This window comes from Choloepus didactylus, chromosome 8 (genome assembly GCF_015220235.1).
Source record: "Choloepus didactylus isolate mChoDid1 chromosome 8, mChoDid1.pri, whole genome shotgun sequence".
Lineage (NCBI taxonomy): Eukaryota > Metazoa > Chordata > Mammalia > Pilosa > Megalonychidae > Choloepus > Choloepus didactylus.
The window spans coordinates 97,247,519-97,257,532 of NC_051314.1; the positions used below are offsets into that span (position 1 = coordinate 97,247,519).

Below are 10,014 nucleotides of genomic sequence, written 5' to 3' on the forward strand. Positions count from 1 at the left end.
ATATTTCATCTTCATAAAGTCTTGAACAAAAAAAATCATTACTCAGAGCCATTATCAAATAATTTTTAAAACACCACTTAATTGTTCTTGTTACTTTCTGTAAAGTTAGATGGAATTATTCCCAAGTAAAGCAGCTCAGGGAAATAGTGACCCTTGGATATGATCTCATCTAAAATGAAGTAATTCCTCATTATCAATGAAACACAGATTAGAATATCAAACATAATAAGTTTCTGTGTGATTAAGGCTATGATAGGAAAAGAATACTTTTGCATTCACAGCACTTTGGTTTTTCAAATAGCTAGTTTGGGCTCTCTTGTGAATTTTTCTACATTTACCTTCTCTTTAACTCAAAAATAATGTTAATAAAAGTCTTCAAAACAACGGATGTGTGGCTAATATTGTTCACATACAACATATCCAGTGATGCAAAAAGCCGAGGCCTGAACGGCCCACAGCAGCCAACAGAATTAACTTTTATTGCCAACAAGCAACAGAAAAGTAGACTCCCAATCTGAGCAAGTGGTTTCAATGTAACAGAACAAAAACATTTACTGGTATAGCAGCAAGGCTTAAAATGTCTAATTTTAAAACTGAAATCTAACATCAGAAAGAATTGCTGTAAGTCATTTCCATTCATTCTTACCAAGTCAACTTTTTCATATAGTTCAATGGCTTCAGTGCCTATTAGATTTTGTTTTCCATTAAATAATACACTTGTATTGCCTGTGTGCTAAAATAGGTCTCCTTAGTTCACAATTCTCTGTGCTTAATCACCCTTTTAATGGTAGACTCGTTCTCGTTCTATGGACCCCAAACATGAGCCACAGGATAGAATGCAGCAACATACAAACCAGGGGCAAGCAAGGCATTAGTTTTGGAGAAGCAGTGGCTAAATAGCAAGTCAAATACATGGGTGTGGGTGAAGTTAATGGATAATACCAACTGCAATACCAGAACTCCATAATAACATACCAAAACCAACTCTAGTACAGTCATTAAAGAGATAGGCTTAGGAGTCAGGCAGACCTTTGGTTTGAATCCTGTCTCCACTAATGACTATGTTACCTTGGGAAAGTGACATCACCAAATTAAACTTCAATTTCCTTATCTGAAAAATTAGATAATATGTCTACTTCATAACATTTTTGTGAGAATCACATGAGTTAGTATATAAATTACCTTAGTGTCTGCCACATGGTTAAGGTCAATAAAAAATATTATTACTGAGGGTTTAATATGTACCAGGCAACTATTCCAGGAACTGTTCCAGGGACAGAGTGGCTTCTGACATTATAAAGCTTACACAAAGCTCCATATATTTTAATATTTATCATTATTATCATCAGGCCATGAAGCAAAAGTTAGGTTATGGAGTCCAAGTCAAGTTGAAGTTAAAGAGATATTGGAGTTATGAATGAGAATCCAACTTAGAAAGCAACTAAGGTAAACAAAGAAACCAGAACAAAGTTTTAAGATGGAAACATAAACTGATCCAACTATATTTCTAGAAAGCCAGCTATATGTCTTCTGGGTTGTGCTCAAAGCCATTTTAATAGCATCAACTGGATTTACTGAGTGTCCACTTTGAGGAAAGCATTGTTTTGGGACATACACTTTTTTTTAAAAAAGGCAGTACAAAACAGGGTTCTAGCTCTCAAAAGTAAATAAATGTAGCAGTGAAGAGAAAGATGTAAAATATAACTGTTCCAGTTATGTAATGCTGTGTATAAAACTACCTCAAAACTTTTAGTGACTTAAAATAACATTTTTTTTTTTAATCATTAATCTGTAGTTTGAGCAGGGCTAGCCAGGATAGCCAATTTCTATTCTATTCAGCTTTGACTGGGGCTGCTGGAAGGCAGGAGACTGGTTCACTCAATCACAGTCTGATGCCTCAGCTAGGGAGATCCAAAAGGCTGGGGACTGGAAAAGCTAGGACTCCTCAGGTATTTTACTCTTTTATCTCAATGCGGTCCCTCCATATAGTTTCCCAAACATCGAAGGACTTAAGTTTAGCCAGACTTCTCAAATGGCTTCTCAGGAAAACAAAGGAATGTGTCCTGAGAGACAAAGAGAGCACTTTTGGAAATAATATCATCTTTCATGACACAGTCTTGGAAGTCATACAACATCACTTCTGCTGCATTCTATTTGTTAGAAATAAGTCACTGAGGCTGGCCTGTATTCAAGGGAAGAACAACTAAGAGTGTCAATGAAGTTACAAACACATCCTCTGGTACAAATTACTTAGATTATATCCACTTGGAAAATACACTTTCCAAGACAATCACCACCACTGCAAAACTCTCACCTGTTATAGCACATGGCTCAGGATCAAAGTCTAGGATCTCAATCCTGTGAGATTCCTCACAGGCTGCTCATCAAGTACAGCTCAAGTATAGCTACTATCAATCTGAAGACTGGTTGTAGTACGTTGAATTATGTCCCCGAGAAAAATCATGTTCTTAATCTTTATCCCATTCCCATAGATGTGAACCAATTGTAAATAGGACCTTTTGAAGATGTTACTTTTAGTTAAGGTATGGCCAACTGAAAAAGGATGGGTCTTAATCCTATTACTGGCAGCCTAATAAAGAGAGTCACAAGGACAAGCAGATGCCAGAACTTAGCAGGAACCTGGAAAAGAAAGAAGACATCTCCATGTGATAGGAAAGCCAAGAAACCCAAGGATTACCAGCCAGCCACAATGCTACTGACCTGGGAGGAAGCAAGCCTTTTAGCCTCTGAGAATGTAAGCCAATAAATTCCGGTTGCTAAACTAAACCATTGTATAGAATTGTTTTAGCAGCTGGGAAACTGACACTAATTAGAGACAAGTTACATGTCATCTTCTCACCAATATGCAATGGTGGAAGAGGCATAGGATGATAGTTACAAACTTTCTCATTGAACAAGGGCAGAGAGGAGGAAGGCAGACTCCCCAGAACTCTTTAACCCAAAACAATTCTGATATCCTTCTGAGAACATGTTGATGGTTCCTTAGTCCTGCTCCCTGAGAATGATCTCCATAGGCCTTAATTCCATTCTCTGAGCTCATGTTCTCACCCCAACCATCTTTCCTTTTCTATAAAAAATTGGTGTTTACAGCTAAGTTTTTCCAGCCTACTTCATGCCAGTAGCAGTTTAGAAGTCTGAAGGCTTCTTTTCATATCTCTATTCTTTTAGTTCAGTGGGCAGTGTTTCTCCAAGTACTCTTCTTTTAAAACTTTGTGGGGATTACTCATCATTTCAAAAATGCTGCTGAGGCCGTAGAATCTTTGACTGACACTTCCCTCCCCTGGGCTTGGAGGGAGAGGGACTTTTGGAGCTACTGTAAGTTTTATCAACAGACTGCAACTTCTTCACTGCCAAATGACATCCTTTTCCACCTCTGCCCAGTGTTCAACATCTGATAGTGCTTTCAGGATCTCTCCAGAGCAAATCAATCAGGGATGACCAAAACTGCCACTTTTGAAGATTTTGCAGGAAGCAGGCGCACAAGGTGAAATGTTCACTGTTAAAGAGGTCATGCACTATCTAGACCAGTATATAATGGTGAAGCAGCTTTATGATCAGCATGGAGAACTTCTCCATGAAAGATCCAAGCCCTCTCTATGACAGGTTAAGAAAGAATCTTGTCACTTTAGCTACTGCTACTATAGGATCACAGTATGGATATTCCAAGCCAAGACCAACTGAAGCAAAGTAGAGAAGAAAGTTCCAACTCCAGGAAAAGAACAGAAGAAAGTGATGTATTTACACTACCTACCTCATAGCATAAATGCAGAAATTCCGAAGATGAAGATAAAAAATTAAACCCAAAATAAGACATCTAGTCTGGACCTTGGGTTTGAGGAGTGGGATGCAGCTGACCAGCCTTGCTGGTTTTTAGGAAACTTGAGAAACAACTATACACCTAGAGGTAATGGCTCATTTGATTTACAGATAAACCAGGATATAAGTACCGCAGTTGTTTCAGACACTACAGGTGACTTGCGGTTTCTGAGTGACTCAGCATCAGAGCTGTTAGGTGTTGATACTGAACAAACAAGTGAAGAAGTAGGGAACTGAGTGACAAAATGTATTTGAAGTGGGAGAAAATGATGACCTTGAGGACTCTAAGTCCCTAAGTGATGACAACGATATAGAAGTTACCTCTGAGGATGAGTGGCAGTGTATGGAATGCAAGTTTAACTCTCCAAGCAAGAAGTACTGTTTCTGTTGCTGGGCTTTGAGGAAGGAGTGGTATTCAGATTGCTCCAAGTTAACCCATTCTCTCTCCACATCTGATATCACTGCCATACCTACAGAGAAGGAAATTGAAGGAATTGATATCCCTGATTGCCAAAGAACCATTTTGGCTCCAGTTGTTAGATCTAAAGATCTATATAAACTTCTTGAAACATGCAGTTCAGTGGAATACTTGGACTTGGTTCACAGTTCTGAAAGTCAAAAGACCATCTTAAGCATGGGTGAAATATCAGATAAACTTTCTAACAGAGAACAGATACAGAAAACATGAAGGATTGCCAAAATCTTATGAAGCCATGTATCTTGTGTGAGAAAAGACCAGAGACAGAAATATTATTCATGAGAGGACAGGCCATCTTGTCACTTGCCTTCATTGTGCCAGAAGAATAAAGAAGGCTGGGGCTTCATGCCCTATTTGCAAGAAAGAGATTTGGTTGGTTTATTAAGGTTTTTATAGCATAAATGAATTGATGAGTTACAGAGAAACTATAATAACAGGGTCAGGTCAGGGATCAAAATGTCACTATTGAACATCTCCACTCAATGTGACCTACTGTATCTGTTTATTTATTCATGCAAACATACATGTTCCAGGGCAGTTTTCCTTCTAAACTCACACAGAATTTGAGAGCAAGTTCTTTAGAACTAGGTTATCAACTTAGAAACTTCATTAACATGAAAACATACATTAATCACTTCATTCTCCCTCCAAAGCTGAGGATCTAGAAGAGAGCAATTACCAGTACAAACATTAAAATACATTAATTCATTCATTTACCAAGAAACAAAAAACAGCAACAAAAAAAAACTTTGTGGGTCTCCTATGAATCTTACTGGGGTTCACTCCATTAGACAAAAACCACACTCACAAAATTCACTGAGGTAAGCCCTTCTCTATCCTTGGCTTCCTGTGAGACATCACTATAGGAAAACAACCTTGGCATTTTTTTAAATCCCATTGTTTAATGGAGACAATCTGCAAGGCATGTCCTTTAGGAATCCTTAAAGATTCTGTTTGAGGTACCATCTCAAATCTTTCTGAGGCTGTACAGTCACACCCTTGACTTTTTTCCTGACAGTTCCCTGCATTTGATCTTGGTTCAAAAGCGTTTTTAATTTTACTTTCATTTGCCATCTGAAGAAGCTGAAATGAAAAATCTTTATTTTTGATCCCAGCAAGCCCTGGCTCCTTTTTATATAAAAGTCCTTTCTTTTGTTTAACATTCTCATATTACAGCTTACTACAGGTAGCCAGAAGAAGGTAGGTGGCATCTTTACCCCTTTCTTTGAAATCTCCTCAATCTAGTCCATTAAATACATTTTCTATTTTCCACATTACTGCAGGTAGTAGTGTGCTTAACATTCTGACACCATATAGTAAATGTCCCCATTCTTTCAACTTTCAGTAACATTTTCCTCAATTTCTATTGGGCTCTCACTGACAGCCACATCTAGGGCCATCAGGTTCCCACTAACAGTCTCTTCAAGGCAGTTTAGACTTTAACAATCTTCTCAAGGTCTTTCCAGTTTCACTCTGCCCATGCAGTCCCAAAACCATTATGTTTTAGGTTTTTGTTATGGCAGCACCTCTAGATGCCAAAATATGTTTCAAAACATAGTGGCTTAAACAACATATATTTTGTTCAGAACACTGCAGTCCAAGCAAATCTTGCCAGGGTCCCATTGTTTACTCTATGTAGCATCTAATGGGGTGGTTGAAGGCTGGTGCTGGGATTATTGGAAAGCTTGCTCTCTCACACGTCTAGGACCTTGATTCAAACAGCTGGTGCCTAGAATAACATGATCCTTAGGCAGCCATGTCATAATGGTCTCTCCATCCAACCTCTCCAGTACGAAGACTTCAGAGACGCCATACTTCTTATATAGTGACTCAGGATTCCCAAGGCGTGTGTCCGGAAACAGTGGGAGAGCAAGGCAGAAATTATTACTTTTCATGACATACTCTTAAGTCAAACAACATCACTTCCACCACACACCATTTCCTAGATGTAATGTACTGAGGCTGGCTTATAGTCAAAGAGAGGCGAATTAGACTCCGTTTGGTGGGAAGAGTGAAAAAAGAATTCATGAACATGTCTTAAAATCACCACAGTAAATAACAAAGATTGTATAAACAATCTTTCTGCTAAGCTGCCTAGGTTGTTTTCAAAGAGATTAACCAAATGCTCCCTTTCTCAAAGTGTGGCATTTTTTTTTCCCAAACAATATTGCTTTTGATCTTGTCAATTTAAGCTCATCATTTCTAGTTCAACAAGATCTTTACACTTGTAAGCTCTCATTTGCTATATTCACTTTTACTTCCAGTTTACTGTAATCTGTAAATCTGGCAATACTTTGATAAAAAATACTGGTGTAAGATACTGAGTGGATCTTTTGAGGTATTTATCCATTACAGCATATATACCTAAAAAACATTCATTTTCTTGGTTGTATAGCATGTCATTATTATACCAAAATATATTTATCTGTTTTATAGTAAATGGACTTACAGGCTATTTCTGACTTTTCTGTCAGGACAAAAAGTGTCTCCACGAATATTCTTGTACATGTCTTCCACAGCTCATACATAAGAATTTTTCTACAATAATATCTAAAAGCAGAATTGGTGGTTCCTAAGGCTTGTGCATATTCAAATTTACTAGATCTTGCCAATTTGTTTTCCACAGTGGCTATACTAATTTACAATCCCATCAGCAACATATAAGTGTTTTAGTTGTCTTGACACAAATATATTAAAGCTCCTGTTTTGTACAATATTTAACTTTTTATATATATATTTTGGATACTAATCCTTTGTCAGTTATATGTGTTCCAAATGTCCTCTCCAGTTTGTTGCTGGCATTTTCATGACCTTTTAGTGCCTTAGAGAAAAAGAATTCATTTTAAACATTTAAGTTTTTGTTACTTTTCATCTTAAAGGGACAAAGATACTTTCTAAGATTGTTTTATAAAGTTTAATAGTTTTATCATGAAAATTAATCTGAAATTTATTTTTGAAGTTGTAAGATAGGAAAATTTTTATGTGGAAAACCAATTCTTAAGGCACCTTTCATAAAAATATTTATCATTTCTCCACTGCTCTACAGTGCAAACATTAATAATAAACCACTGGTTTCCTTATATATGTGATTCTGTTTTTGGGCTATCTATCCTATCAGTTGTTTAATAACTGTCCCAATCCATATTGTAGCAATGATTGCAACCTGAAAATGCAGTACTCTCTCTTCTTTTCCTGGAGAGTCTTTGGTCATTTGTGGTCCTTACTCCACCACACACATTTTCACATCAACTTTTCAAGTTCCACAAAAGAAGAAGAAGGCGGGGGAGGGGGAAGGATGGGGAAGAGGTAGGGGAAGGGGGAGAGGGGTAGGGAAAAGGGAGAAGAAGAAGGAGAAGGAGAAGGATTATAACAAGAAGAAATAAAAAATAAAACTGATGACCCAATAAACCAGTGATAGAAACATCCTCAATCTGAAAAAGGGTATCTACAAAAATAAACTAAAACTAATACTGTATTTAATAGCAAATGATTAAATATTTTCCCTCCAAGATCAGGACCAAGACAAGGACATCCACTGTCATCATGTCTAGAGATTCTAGCTGATGCATACAGATAGGAAGGAAGAAATAAAATTGTTTTTATTCACAAATTACATGATTGCTTATATTGAAAATCCTAAGGTATGTACTAAAAAAGAACTAATAGAACTAATAAGCAAATTTAGCAAGGTTGCAGGATACAAGATTTTTTGCAGGATACAAAATCAGTGTATTTCTTTATTCTAGCAAAATACACACAAAAAGTAAATTTTAAAAAATTCACTCACAGTAGCCTGAAAAAAATAAAACACTGAAATGAAATTAACAAAAGAAATCCAAGACCTGAATGCTGAAAACTGCAAAACACTGCTACAAGAAATTAAAGAATACCTAAATAAAGAGATGTAACATATTCATTGACTGGGAAACTCAGTATTGTTAAGATGTCAATTCTCCCCAAATTAACATACAGTCAATGGAATCCCTTTCAAAACTCAACCAGGAGACAAGTTCCTACACACACACAAATTCCTACACACACAGGAATAAATAGACAATCTCAACAGACTAATAACAAGCAAAGGAATTGAAACAGTAATCAAAAGCCTCCAAACAAATAAAAGCCCAGGACCAGATGGTCTCTCTGCTGAATTCTGCCAAACATTCAAAGAATTAACATCAATCTTTCTCAAGCTCTTCCAAAAAACTGAAGAGGAGGGAACACTTTCTAACTCATTCTATGAGGCCAGCATTATCCTGATACCAAATCCAGGTAAAAACATCACAAGAAAAGAATGTTACAGACCAATATCACTTATGAATACAGATGCCCACATCCATCAACAAAATACTAGTAAACCAAATCCAACTGGATTATATACCATGACTAAATAGTATTTATCCCAGGAATGCAAAGGTGGTTCAACAAACGAAAATCAATGTAACATACCACATTAATAGAATAAAGAAGATAAAACCCTAAGATCATCTCAATTGACGCAAAAAAGGCACTTGACAAAAATCCAACAGACTTTCTTGGTAAAATACACAGAAAACTAGGAAAAGAAGGGAACTTCCTCAAGATGATAAGGGGCATATATGAAAACCCACAGCTAACATCATACTCACTTATATGCAATACCTAGAATAAGCAAGTTCATAGATATAGAAAGTAGACTCCAGGTTACCAGGGAGCAGGGGTGGGTAGGCAGGGAGAATGGGAAGTTATTGATTTATGGGTAGAGACTTTCTGTTTGGAGTGATGACAAAGTGTTGTAATGGACAGTGGTGAAAGTAGCAAAATATTGTGATGGTAACTAATTTCACTGAATTATACACATACAAGTTGTTAAAACGGGAAATTTTGTGTGGTACAAATGTTACTACAATAACAATTCTTAAAAATTCAACTAGGATATTTTTTGTAGATGCTGACAAGCTGAAGCTAAAATTTATATGGAAATACAGAAAACCTAGACTAATGAAAACAATTTTGAAAAAGAACATCATTGGAGGATTTATACTACTTGAACAAAAGGCATACTCAGGTCCTAACTTCTGCACCAATTTATAAAAAGCACCTTTGAAGATGCTGTTATTAAGTTGTGCCCAACTGAATGAGGTTGGACCTTAATCCATATGGCTGAAGTCCTTTTAAGCAAACGAAACTGGACACAGAATAAAAATCCAGGGGAAGCAGCAGGAAGCCAGAAGTCAAGAGAATCCAGAAGAGAAAGGAGAGGATGTCACTATGTGAAGGTAAAGCCAAGAAACTGAACAACTGTCATCCAGCCAAAACACTACCAACCCCAGGGGGAAGCAAGCTTTCTAGCCAGCAAAATGTGAGCCAATTAATTCCTGTTGTTAAGCCAACCCACTGTGTGGTATATGTCATAGCAGCCAGGAAACTAAGACACTACATGATTCTAAACTTACTATAAATATATTTATTAGAAATATAAAGCTACAACAAACAAGACATTTTCTTATAGGCAAAAGAACGGATATATAGACCAATGGAACAGAATAAGAAGTGCAACACGACACATCCTTGTCAAGAGGTTTTTGACAAAGATTCAAAGTTTTTGCTTATATGGTAATTCAATGGAGAAAGAATAGTCTTTTCCACAAATGGTACTGAAGCAATTGGATATCCATATATGAAAAAATTTTAAATGAATTTATAGCCTTACATTATAC

General features: G+C 36.7%; 1 pseudogene; it reads left to right on the forward strand.

Moving 5' to 3' along the window:
* Positions 1-3,375: 3,375 nt before the first annotated feature.
* On the forward strand, positions 3,376-4,700 carry LOC119542847 (annotated as a pseudogene).
* Positions 4,701-10,014: the final 5,314 nt, after the last annotated feature.